Here is a 14,537-nt window from a genome sequence, read left to right on the forward strand (position 1 = left end):
AAATAACGTCTCCATTTTTTTAAAGCTTGCACAATAACATAAAATTCTTTATCATAAGAAGAATACTTCTTCTTAGCTTCATTTTAGTTTCTCACTAAAATATGCTAATGGTCTTTGTTCCTGACTCAAAACTACTCCAATTGCAACTCCACTAGCGTCAGTTTTAATTTGGAAAACTTTCCCAAAATCAGGTAAAGCTAAAATTGATTTCTCTGTAATTTTCTTCTTCAGCAACTTAAAATTTTGGTCTGCTGCTTCTGTCCACTTGAATGGCTGATTAGTCTCTTTGATTGTTTCAATAATTGGTGCACAAATCTTACTAAAACTTCTGATAAATTTTCTATAAAAACTTGCAAGACCATGAAAGCTTCTTACCTCAAATATGTTTCTTGTAATAGGCCAGTTCCAAATTGCTTGGACTTTCTCTGGATCCACTTTCAAACCTTCTTTAGACACTATAAATCCCAAATAGATTAATTCTTCTTTCATGAAATTACATTTCTTCAGATTTATCAGCAATTTCTCTTTCTGCAGAGTTCTTAAAACCAACTTAAGATGCTCGAGATGTTCTTCTTTGCTTCTACTAAAAACTAGAATATCATCAAGACAAACAATGACAAACTTGCCTGCATATTCCTTCAAGACTTCATTCATTAATCTCATGAATGTGATAGGTGCATTAGTGAGTCCAAAAGGCATCACTAACCACTCATACAACCCACTATTTGTTTTAAATGTAGTCTTCCATTCATCTCCTTCTCTAATCCTTATTTGATGATATCCACTCTTTAGATCTATTTTAGAAAAATACTTTGACCCACTTAAACAATCCATAAAATCATCCATGCGTGGTAAAGGAAATCTATACCTGATAGTAATCTTGTTTATGGCTCTGGAATCTATACACATACGCCATTCACCACCTTTCTTTGGACTGAGTATTGTTGGTACAACACATGGACTAAGACTCTCTCTGATTAATCCCTTATCCATCAGTTCCTGTACTTGTCTTCGAACTTCTGCATTTTCTTGAGGAGTTAACCTGTATGCTACTTTGTTTGGAAAACTTTCTCCAGGTATTAGATCAATATGATGACTAATACTCCTGATGGGTGGTAATACATTTGGCAACTCATCCACAATAATATCATCAAAATCATTCAACAGAGTTTTGATTTTTTCAAATAAATCATCTAAGTTTGTGGAAGTTAAAATTACCTTAGGTCTCCTTCTGACAACAAAATGCATATGTTCATCCTTCTTGACTTCTTGCATCAATTCTTTCCCACTCATCAGCATAACATTGTTTCCATGCGCTTCTTTGCCTGCTTCATCCTTCAATAGCAGCAGTGTGTGTTTATTTCCATCCTTCTCCAGAGTGTAAGTATTTCTTCTCCCATCATGAATAGCTTTCCAATCAAACTACCAAGGTCTTCCCAACAACACATGGCATACATCCATTGGCATTACATCACACAATATCACATGTTCTGTCACAATAAGCTGATGTCCTTTTTGCAGCCATGATACTTTGTAAGGAGTAGGGTGTACTATTTTTACTAGTCCTAATTTGTCCACCATTTCTATAGAAACAAGGTCATCAGTGCTTCCACTGTCAATTATCACTTTACAACATTTTCCTTTGGACTTGCATATAGTTCTGAATAAACTCTTTCTCTGAGCTGGTTCTCCTGTCTCTTTCTCTGCCTTAAGCAATTCCATTTTCAACAACAAGGATTCTCCTACTTTAGGTGATTCTTCCTTGTTTTCACTTTGATTTTTTCTTCCTTTGCCTCAGCCACATTCACATTCCTCTTATTTGTTACTTTATTATGAGGATAGTCCCATGATCCATGTCCCCATTCTCCACGTGTGTAACAACGAATTTCTCTTCCTCGGCCTCTTCCTTTGGGTGCAAATCTTCCTCTACTAAATTCTCCTCTCTGTGGTGGTCTACTACTTGAACCTCCTGCTTCACCCTGAGGGTGCTGAAATCTTGATCTGGTAGTTCCTCAACCTCTTGCTGAACTTCTCCCTTTGTTTCTCTGATTTTGTTTTCTCAACATCTTCTCTTCTGCCTTCAACACTGCTTGATAGTCTTCAATTGTCTTCAGACTCAGCAAGTTGATTTCATCCTGTATGTCATATCTCAACCCATTTATGTATATGTCTACCTTTTCTACATCATCCTTTGCATGTCCTGCTCTAATGCTAATCTTATAAAACTCTTCTGTGTATTCTTTGACAGTCATTCCTTTTTGCCTCAAATTTTGTAACTGTCTGAAAATATTTAACTGATAATATTTTGGCATAAATTTGGCTTTCAATCTACTTACCATTTTATCCCATTGTTTGATCTTGGACTTCCCTTTTCTTGCTCTAGATGTTTGTAATTCATCCCACCAGATAGCTACATGACCCTTCAATCTAGTAACTGCAAATTTCACCTTCTTTTTATCATCAACCTCCTCATAGTCAAAATACTTGTCTAATGAACTGATCCAGTCCATCAATTCTTCTACATTGAGATTCCCATCATACAAAGGTATTTCCACCTTTTGTCTTCCAATTGCTTTGGCCAATATCTTGAGAACTTTTACAACTTCACTTTCATCCTTAGAATATTCTTCTACAGCATTGGCATCTCCTTCATCAAGTGTTCTCCTCTAAGCAGTCTCCATTGTCTCCATCCTTGTTTGCAGATTTTGGATCTCATCCAACAAAACTGCATTCGCTACAGGTCGTCCCCGACCTATGCCTCCTTCTCTCCTCGGTGGCATGTTTACTGAAGCAAAACTTAATCTCTGTGCTCTGATACCAAAATGATGTTGGAGGTTGACGTAAATGAGGTGGTAGTCTAGAACTAGACTATTGGTTAACTTTGTAACCAATCAGCTCTGCACAAACAGATTCTGTACGTGGATTTTCCCCTTGAGGGTCCCGCTTATCTAACCAGCCACTCTCAATCCCTCGTTTCCTTCTCCTCTTATCAAGCGCTTCAATCCGCGTCGTTGATCTCACTTATCCAGATCCAACAGATATCACGTCATCCACTCACCAACTAACCCGGACGATGTCCACCTTCGATGTGACCCGTCCAATCGAACGGCTGTCGTGAAATCTCACGCAGATTCTTGCATGACTGATATTAGGTCAAGAGCACATGAGAAAAGTAGTTTTCTTGTGCTACATGTCATCCATTAGGCTAATCACGTGAAGTTTAGGAATAATGATTACCACCTTTAGGGCGTGCGACATACCACTTCCCACTTATCAAATAATATCACGTGCTTAATTCATATTTTTAATAAAGATGTTTAAGGAAAGTTTAACGCTTAAGTTCAATGTTAATCATTAATATTGATCGACTGTGATATTCAATAAAATGTATAAACATAGAAAAATACTCGATTAGGGTCCAAAACACTGATACATAGCTACAAATGAATTTCTGCACCAAAACAATTTGTCCACACCACACTTCAATCAATTATTCAACAAAATGGAAATTACAGAGTCTTGGCCCTCTTGGCTCAATTACAACAGTTTTTCTGACCTCTTTTTCAATCTCAAACCCTATCTCTCACTCAAACTCTCTGTTACTCACTCTATTCTCGATCATCTAATCTCTCTGTCATTACATTCTTTCCACTTTTATGAATCAAATCATATCCTAAATGTATTGACAATTCAAACTCTATTTTCATCAACTCAACCATTAAATACCTATTCTCAAGCTCTGATACACACCTATACTAACAACTTATCTCCTATTCTAAAAATAATATAATATTCTAATTATTACAATAATTGGAGTAAAGATACTTTTCGAGAGATCCAACCCTCTCTACTAAGAATTGATTTTGACCACTCAGGTCAATGAAATTCATCTCTTGTTAGCCACAACATGTGAACATACAATCACATTGCTGGCTAAGTCCAGATGCTCCTGCATCAGACTTCCAGGGAAGAAAATAATTCTTCATCAAACTTTCAGGATTTACTCCATACTTCTTTACTTCTATTGTTGTTAACTAACTGGCATCCTCCATTGGATGCCCCCTCCATTTGACTAGATACTGAAAATAAACCTGTCCTCTAGTTCTTTTGGATACTCTTTTATCCAAAATAGCTTCCACCTCTTTCTTGACTGCCTTTGGCATTTGTTCTGTCCAATTTAAAGTTTGAACTTCATCCCCTGTAGGTTCCTTCTGTATCTCTGACTCTGTCTCCTTGTATGGATACAAATATGCAACATTGAAGATAGGTGATATTCCAATCCCTTCTGGCAATTCAATTTCATAAGCATTAGTTGAAAACTTCCTCACAATTATGCATGGCCCTATCTTTTTCATCTTTAGTTTATTGTAAGTCCCAACTAGAAATCTTTTTTTTCTCAAGTATACCATCACTAGATCTCCCACTTGGAATTCTTTTTCTCTCCTCCCCATATCAACTCTCTATTTGTATTTACGACTGCTTTCCTGTAATCTGTCTTTGACATCTTCTTGTAGTCTCTGCATGTTCTCTGCAAACTCTTCAGCTTTTGCACTTCTTGTCTCTTGTTTACCCAAATTTCTGAGTTCATACACACCTCTTGGATTCATTCCAAAAACAATCTGAAATGGAATCATCCCAGTACTTCGGTTTGGAGTGTCATTATAAGCAAACTCATCTTGAGCAAGTGCTAAATCCCACTACTTAGGATTGTTATACACTAAACTTCTCAATATGTTTCCCAAGCTTCTGTTTACCACTTCGGTCTGTCCATCTGTTTGAGGATGATATGTTGAACTGAAACTAAGGTTGGCACCTAGTTTCTTCCAAAGAATTCTCCAGAAATGTCCAACAAACGTTGTATCCCTATCAGACACAATCCTTATAGGAAATCCATGTAACCTTACAACTTCTGAAAAGAAAATTGATTAACAATATGTGTTGCATCACTAATCTTGTTACATGCAATGAAATGTGCCATTTTGGAAAATCTATCTACCACAATATAAATGGAATCATTCCCTCTTTGAGTTCTAGGTAACCCCAAAACAAAGTCCATACTAATTGCATTCCATGGTCAATCTGGTATTGGCAAAGGCTGGTACAATCCTGTATTTTGGCTTCTCCCTTTAGCATGCTGACAAATTCTGCACTTCTCAAAAAAATTCTTAACATCAGTTTGCATCTTTGGACAATAGTAAAAAGCATTTACTTGAGCAAAGGTTTTGTCTTGTCCAAAGTGACCAGATAATCCTCCACTGTGTTTCTCCTTGATTATGTTTTCCCTCATAGAACATTTGGGAATACACAGTTTTTTACCTTTAAACAGTAAACCTCCTTGGATAAGATAATCTAACCACTGACTTCTATTATGAACTATTGGATTTTGCACAACTGCATAAATATCTTTGGATTCTACATCATCTTTATACATATCAACCATTTCTTCAAATCCTGCAACACCAACTCTTAATTCGTGTACAATGAAATTTACCCTGCTCAAAGCATCAACAAATTTTTTCAACTTAACACTTGTGTGTTTTATCACAAAAGTAAAACTTTGTAAAAACTCTACCCACTTGGCATGTTTTTGGTCCAATTTTGGCTAGTTGTTTATGAACTGTAATGCATGATTGTCATAATACAATACAAACTCTTTTGGTAGCAAATAATGTCTCCATTTTTTTAAAGCTTGCACAATAGCATAAAATTATTTGTCATAAGAAGAATACTTCTTTTTAGCTTCATTTAGTTTCTCACTAAAGTATGATATTGGTCTTTGTTCCTGACTCAAAACTGCTCCAATTGCAACTCCACTAGCATTAGTTTTAACTTGGAAAACTTTCCCAAAATCAGGTAAAGCTAAAACTGGTTTCTCTGTAATTTTCTTCTTCAACAACTTAAAATTTCGGTCTGCTGCTTCTGTCCACTTGAATGGCTAATTAGTCTCTTTGATTGTTTCAATAATTGGTACACAAATCTGACTAAAACCTCTGATAAATTTTCTATAAAAACTTGCAAGAGCATGAAAGCTTCTTACCTCAAATATGTTTCTTGGAATAGGCCAGTTCCAAATTGCTTGGACTTTCTCTAGATCCATTTTCAAACCTTCTTTAGAAACTACAAATCCTAAATATATTAATTCTTCTTTCATGAAACTACATTTCTTCAAATTTATCAGCAATCTCTTTCTGCAGAGTTCTTAAAACCAACTAAATATGCTCCAGATGTTCTTCTTTGATTCTACTGAAAACTAGAATATCATCAAGATAAACAATGACAAACTTGCCTGCATATTCCTTCAAGACTTCATTGATTAATCTCATGAACGTGCTAGGTGCATTAGTGAGTCCAAAAGGCATCACTAACCACACATACAACCCACTATTTGTTTTAAATGCAGTCTTCCATTCATCTCCTTCTCTAATCCTTATTTGATGATATCCACTCTTCAAATCTATTTTAGAAAAATACTTTGACCCACTTAAACAATCCATCAAATCATCCACGCTTGGTAAAGGAAATCTATCCCTGATAGTAATCTTGTTTATGGCTCTGGAATCTGTACACATACGCCATTCTCCACCTTTCTTTGGACTGAGTACTGTTGGTACAACACATGGACTAAGACTCTCTCTGATTAATCCCTTATCCAACAATTCCTGTACTTGTCTTCCAACTTCTGCATTTTCTTGAGGAGTTAACCTATATGCTGCTTTGTTTGGAAAACTTGCTCCAGGTATTAGATCAATATGATGACTAATACTCCTGATGGGTGGTAATGCATTTTACAACTCAACCACAATAATATCAACAAATCATTCAATAGAGTTTTGATTTCTTCAGATAAATCATCTAAGTTTGTGGAAATTAAAATTTCCTTATTTCTCCTTATGATAGCAAAATGCATCTGTTCATCCTTCTTGACTTCTTACAATAATTCTTTCCCACTCATCAGCATAACACTGTTTCTAGGTGCTTCTTTGCTTGCTTCATCCTTCAATGGTAGCAATGTGTGTTTATTTCCATCCTTCTCCAGAGTGTAAGTATTTCTTCTCCCATCATGAATAGATTTCCAATCAAACTGCCAAGGTATTCCCAACAACACATGGCATACATACATTGGCATTACATCACACAATATCACACCCTTATAAGTAACAATATGTATCTCTACCTTGCATTGTTTTGTCACAATAAGCTGATGTCCTTTTTGCAGCCATGATACTTTGTAAGGAGTAGGGTGTACTATTTTTACTAGTCCTAATTTGTCCACCATTTCTATAGAAACAAGGTTATCAGTGCTTCCACTATCAATTATCACTTTACAACATCTTACTTTTGACTTGCATGTAGTTATGAATAAACCCTTTCTCTGAGTTGGTTCTCATGTCTCTTTCTCTGCCTTAAGCAATACCCTTTTCAACAAGAAAGATTCTCCTACTTTAGGTGATTCTTCCTTGTTTGCAATTTGAGGTTTTTCTTCCTTTTCCTCAGCCACATTCGCATTCCTCTAATTTGTTACTTTATTATGAGGACAACTCCATGATCCATGTCCCCATTCTCCACATGTGTAACACCGAATTTCTCTTCCTCGGCCTCTTCCTCTGGGTGCAAATATTCCTCTACTAAATTCTCTTCTCTGTGGTGGTCTACTACTTGAACCTCTTGCTTCACCCTGAGGGTGCTGAAATCTTGATTTGGTAGTTCCTTGACCTCTTGCTAAACTTTTCCCTCTGTTTCTCTGATTTTGTTTTCTCAACATCTTCTCTTTTGCCTTCAACACTGCTTGACTTCAATTGTCTTCAGACTCAGCAAGTTGATTTCATCCTGTATGTCATATCTCAACCCATTTATGTATCTGGCTACCTTTTCTACATCATCCTCTGCATGTCCTGCTCTAATGCTCAACTTATAAAACTCTTCTGTGTATTCTTTGACAATCATTCCTTTTTGCCTCAAATTTTGTAACTGTCTGAAAATATTTAACTGATAATATTTTGGCATAAATTTGGCTTTCAATCTACTTACCATTTTATCCCATTGTTTGATCTTGGACTTCCCTTTTCTTGCTCTGGATGTTTGTAATTCATCCCACCAGATAGCTGCATGACCCTTCCATATGGTAATTTCAGATTTCACCTTCTTTTTATCATCAACCTCCTCAGAGTCAAAATACATGTCTAATGAACTGATCTAGTCCATCAATTCTTCTACATTGAGATTCCCGTCATACAAAGGTATTTCCACCTTTGGTCTGCCACTTGCTTTGGCCAATATCTTGAGAACTTTGGCAGCTTCACTTTCATCCTCTTCTTCTTCCTCAGAGCACTGGCATCTCCTTCATCAGGTGCTCTCCTCTGAGCAGTCTCCATTGTCTCCATCCTTGTACGTAGATTTCGGATCTCATCCAGCATAACTGCATTCTCTACAAGTATTCCCTGACCTATGCCTCCTTCTCTCCTCGGTGGCATGTTTATTGAAGCAAAACTTAATCTCTGTGCTCTGATACCAAAATGATGTAGGAGGTTGACGTAAATGAGGTGGTAGTCTGGAATTAGACTACTGGTTAGCTTTGTAACCAATCAACAGTGCACAAACAGATTCTGTACGTGGATTTTCCCCTTGAGGGTCCTACTTATCTGACCAGTCACTATTGGTCCCTTGTTTCCTTCTCCTCTTATCAAACGCTTCAATCCGCACCATTGATCTCACTTCTCCAGATCCAACAAATATTGCGTCGTCCGCTCACCAACTAACCTGGACGATCTCCACCGTCGATGTGACCCGTCCAAACGAATAGCTGTCGCGCAATCTCACGTTGATTCTTGCATGACCGATATTAGATCGAGAGCGGGTGAGGAAAGTAGTTTTCTCGTGCTACATGTCACCCACTTAGGTTAATCGCATGAAGTTTAGGAATACCGCTTACCACCTTTAGCGCGCGTGAGATACCACTTCCCACTTATTGAATACTACCACGTGCTTAATTCATATTTTTAATAAAGACGCTTAAGGAAAGTTTAATGCTTATGCTCAATATTAATAATTAATATTAATTGACTGTGATATTTAATAAAATGTATAAATAGAGAAAAATACCCGATTAGGGTCCAGAACATCAATACACAACTACAAATGAATTTTTGCACCAGAACAGTGTGTCCACACCACACTTCAATCAATTATTCAATAAAATGGAAATTACAAAGTCTTGGCCCTCTCGGCTCAATTACAATGGTTTGTTTGACCTCTATTTCAATCTCAAACCCTGTCTCTCACTCAAACTCTCTCTTACTCACTCTATTCTCGATCATCTAATCTCTCTGTCATTACATTCTTTCCTCTTTTATGAATCAAATCTTATCCTACATGTAATGACAACTCAATCTCTATTTTTATCAACTCAACCATTAAATCCCTATTCTCAAGCTCTGATACACACCTATACAAACAACTTATCTCCTATTCTAAAAATAATTCAATATTCTAATTATTACAATAATTGGAGTAAAGATAATTTTCAAGAGATTCAAACCTCTCTACTAAGAATTGATTTTGATCACTCAGGTCAATGAAATTCATCTCTTGTTAGTCACAACATGTGAACATACAATCACATTGCTGGCTAAGTCTGAATGCTCCTGCATCACTTGGTAGGGAGATATCATTGTGTATCTTCAAACCCTAACTTTTTAGCTAGATTTGACTCGAATTGACTGTCGTCATATTCGGTACCAATCCCAACAATACACTATTGTTGGCGAAACACTTTATTTTTGTGGTGCTAATTCCATCTTCAGACAATGTATGACTCACGAGGAAGTCGAAAAGGCATTGGATGAATACCATTCGAGAGCTTGTGGCGGTCATATGTCAGGGTTTGCCACAACCCAAAAGATCTTGTGCGCTTAGTATTTTTAGCCTTTGATGTTCAACTATTGTATAACTGCGGTTCAAAAATTCCACAATTGGAAAATCTATGATCACAAAATGCGTACACCTCCAACTCCTCTTTACCCAATCATTTCCATTGATCCTTTTGTAGAATGAGTCATCGATTTCCTTACATTTAACCCTCACTCGATCGGGGGGCATGGGTACATTATCCTAGTAGTGGATTATTTTATGAAATGGGCCGAGGCGATGCCTGCATATAAGGGTGATGGAAAAATGACAACTATTTTCATATTAAATCATGTGTTTTCTAGGTTTGGTGTTCCAAAATCCATCATCACAAACCATGGTAGACATTTTTGAAACTTTATGAATATCGAACTTACTACAAAGCTAGGTTTGCGTCATGACAATTCTACTCCATATTACCCACAGACAAATGACCAAGTAGAAGCTGTTAACAAGGTTTTGACCACCATGATTAAATGGATGGTCAAAATTCATAAATGAAATTGGCATCTAATTCTTTTTGCAACCTTGTGGGCATATCGTACCTCAGAAAAAACTTCGACTTGTTTTACTCCCTTCCAGCTAGTTTACTGTCTGGAAGCAATCTTACCTATTGAATGTGAAATACCATCTTTGAAACTGGAAATTGAATTACTACCAGCTAATTTTGTAGAGGAGGATCATTTTTTGTACTTAGTATGACTAGATGAGACTCTTCGTGATGCTGCATTATCTAGTGAGACTCATAAGAAATGAGTTAAGGCACAATTTGATAAAAATAAAACCTCACTCAGATTCAAAAGGTGACCTAGTCTTGGTTTATGATCAAGAGTATGATAAATTAGGTGCTGGTAAATTTGATCCTCCCATGTGGCATGGTCCTTATATTGTAAAATGTATACTGGAAAAAGGGGATTATGATCTAGTTTATTATGACAACATTTCTTTAGGAAAGGCCGGAAATGGTCTTTACTCGAAGAAATATTATGCTTAAATCACTCAGTGAAGAATTTGTATATTTCTATACCATATTTTTTGTGTGCCAATTTTAGAATCTTTTTATGATTTTCTGCTACTTCTCCTGGTTATCTTGTGCTACACGATTTCCAAATGTCAACTCTCCCTCAAACTTACATTGTATTTTCCGATGGCACTAGTTGTAGTACTCAGAATTTGTCTTCCGCAAGCTTGGTTATTTATTCACTTACTGATGAGTTAGTTTCTATTCATGGAATATGACTTGGTCGAACAATGAATAACATCACAAAGTATAGTGCAATTATTGAGCTATTATCTAACGCCATTTCATTTGGTATTCGTCGATTGATCGTTAAGTTAGATTCTCAACTCATAGTATTACATTTAAACGATGTCTATTCAGTAAGAAGTTCTACAATGTTAAGAATGTTTTTTCAGGTTCATCTCTTGGAGAGAGAGTTTTATTACATCGAATATCAACACATTACAAGACATTCAAACACATTAAATGACACATTGGCTAATTATGTGTTAAATTTGCATTTGTAAAGATTTGTAAGAAAGCAAAAACAATATTCATCCATATATTGTACAAGATAAATTGAGATAAAAGTAGTAGTTTTCATTAGTTAAAATGCTTGTAAAAAGTATGTCTTTACAAAATTTCATCCAAATACAAGAGGCCCCATGGCCTTTATTATTGGAACATGCCGATAAATCATAAAAATAGCAAAATCTATCCCTAAGACTAGTAGCTACGCATGATGATCATGGTAGCAGACAATATCGCGAGTTACTCATCATAGAAAGTGACTAATCAGTCCAGGAACCCCCACAGTGTGCCTTTAGTAGTGGAGATGCAAGTCATCAATCCCAACATCTGGGATGTCTAGGGTCAACCTCTCTAGGTTGTGCTCTAGTTCAGATAAAGCCACTGTTGCATTAGGGTTTTGTACTGTGGGAGTTGTTGGATGCTCACTGTGCCTGTCAAATCAACGTAGTCCTGTTGGTCTCACTGGGCCCATATCTGCATGATCATTTCAAATAATTAGTTTTGGATGCCAAAAAATAAAAAAATAAAAATTGAAAAATACAAAATAACAATAATGTGAATTTTTTTACCTAGATTACCCCACTGCATCCCAGCTAGAAGTGAGATATTTGGATCACCTCTGTAATCCATACCTACATATGGAAAGTATTCAATCATAATGATTTGAAATTCCAACCAGCTAAAGAAATCAGGAGTATATCGAATTGTTGGGCCATCATCACCTCTGTGGCACGCTATGAACGTGACCCACTTCATCATATGAGGATATTTCAATCCTCCTGCATCTATGGTGACCTGTGGGGTGAGAAGGGGGATAATCTCTAGAGTGAACGAGATGAAAAAGGCACCGTACCCAAAATTTTTGAGTTTGCTAGTTTTCACTCTAGTTAGTTTCCCTTTGAGGTTGGAAACTACCCCTTCACACCAATTGAATATCGTAGGTTACAAGCATTATACTGAAATATGCATCTAAGTCTTGGTGAGTAAGTGAAGTGTTGCACTCCCACATAATCGTGCAACTATAAAACCTATAGTCCTCAAAGGAAGCTGGTCAATGTTTTTGATATCAATGTGTCCGTCTTTGAGTGCGGACCCTGGACAATAATGTTGCGCTAGGTAAGTGGCAGTTGTTTCACCACCTTGTCTATACCCATACAAAGAAATGTCCACTCCATGACATGGGAGCCCAGAAAAGAAATAAACATTATCAACATCTATCGTAAGTCTATGATCCCCAATCACAAAGCACTCTTCCTATACATTCCATTTCTCACCATCCATTCCAGAAAATATAGTTGGGCCTTCATGCCTGGGATTGTGAAAACTTTGTATAGCTCACAGTTTCTCAGAGCCTCTAATGTTTGCGGATGGTTCGAATCTGCTAAAACTTATTCTTCATGTTCACGCTCTCTCCACTCCATTTTTGTAGATCAAAACCCAACAAATAAACATGGAAGATCATTAGAAAATGTTGTGGTAATTTTTTGTAAAATATTTGGGCATTCTTTATTAATTTTTCAAAGCCCTCGGAACTATGCGCAACCGTCTTTGATGACCAGTGTTTATTTGTGTAGGTCTAGCCCTAGAAACCATGCAAATCTTGTTTCTCTATGTAAAATATCAGTAGGTGTGCGCAGGCCTGATGAAGAGAAACTGCGCACTCCGAGGGCGATTTTTGAATGGATAAAACCCCTCTAAAAACCTAAATACATGGTGAAAAGAAAAAAGAAAGAAATGAAAATGAAGATATTAGAGAAATGGTTTACCTGGAGAAGACAACTCGTGATTTGGTCCAATGGTTTGCCCATAATCTACCTCTGAAGTTTTGGTGAAAAATGCACTCTATCACTCTCAAATGGTAAAAAACACAAATGGTAAAAAGTTTTTACCTTTTTGGATTTTTATAAGTTTTTTAGGCCCATTAAAATATTATTTTTTGCCTATTAGCCTCTGAAATCCAATTTTTTATTGCTATATTTTTGACCGGTGATGATAATTTTTGAATTTAAATGTTTAGAACACAGGGTATTTACGAAAATGAATCATTTTGGTGTTGAGTATATTTTTATCACTTTTTCTAACTCATTAAAAACTTACAAAAAAGAAAAACCCATGAGTTCTCTTTATGCCCTTTTCAGATTGCCTAAACATGAAAAGATCACTGAGTACTTCACAATTTGAACTCATAAAAGTAAATGAATAGTGGTCTATTTAGTATAAGTTTACCCCTTTTACGGACTGAACTAGAATATTTACGAAAAATGTATACGTTGACTAATTATGGTCAATACAGTTCTCTCTTGTATTATTTTACCCTTTTCTGAGCTTGAGAGACTAAATTTACGAAAAAGGACACTGTGGAGTTTACTTATGTTTTTCTCCTGACTCCCTAAAAATGAAAAACATCGAGCTTTGCTTTCTCTAGGCTCATTAAAAGTTTATGTTGAAAGAACTAAATGAGTTTTTATTTTTGTGTCTTTTCAAACTCTTTAAACATGAAAACGACATTGATTTATCCCTTCACTAGACTTGTAAAAATTAAGCAGTGCAAGACTCATCAATCATGACGAGACCGAACCACTCCTTCCTATGGTTCATTAAAAGTACTTCGAATTACTCATCGGAAGGATGTGCTTACATGATAAACATATGTTATCCTCCTCAATATTTCCAAAAATAAAAAGGTACTTGCTAGTAATGGTGGGGGAAAATTGGGAAAAAATGTTTGTTTATATTGTAGAAGGCAGCGTGTCGCTCTTTAAATTGACACTCTGTCACCTTTGTGTTTGGGTTGGGAATCCATTTGCCTCTCTATTGACCATACCTCATTAAAAGTCTTCAGTTGGTTTTGGTTATTACTTTTGAGTCAAATGCTTCCAAGTCAGAATGTCGTGTCACCGATATGTTCAAGAGAAGTCCAACCTCAGTGAAAATCACTTTGCTATTCATAGCCTTCAATCATGTTGACCATCCCTGAGTCAATATTGGATTACTCCAAAATGTTGTTCTTCAAAACTTGACATGAGTTTCATGTGGTAGGCCCTCTGCGATGGGTCACTTCCCTATCGACTTCAACTCACTATTTAGGAAGTTGATCTAAAAA

The sequence above is a fragment of the Pinus tabuliformis genome, chromosome 7 (genome assembly GCF_031772625.1).
Source record: "Pinus tabuliformis cultivar Carrire ecotype Pingquan chromosome 7, CPIR1, whole genome shotgun sequence".
Classification (NCBI taxonomy): Eukaryota; Viridiplantae; Streptophyta; class Pinopsida; order Pinales; family Pinaceae; genus Pinus; species Pinus tabuliformis.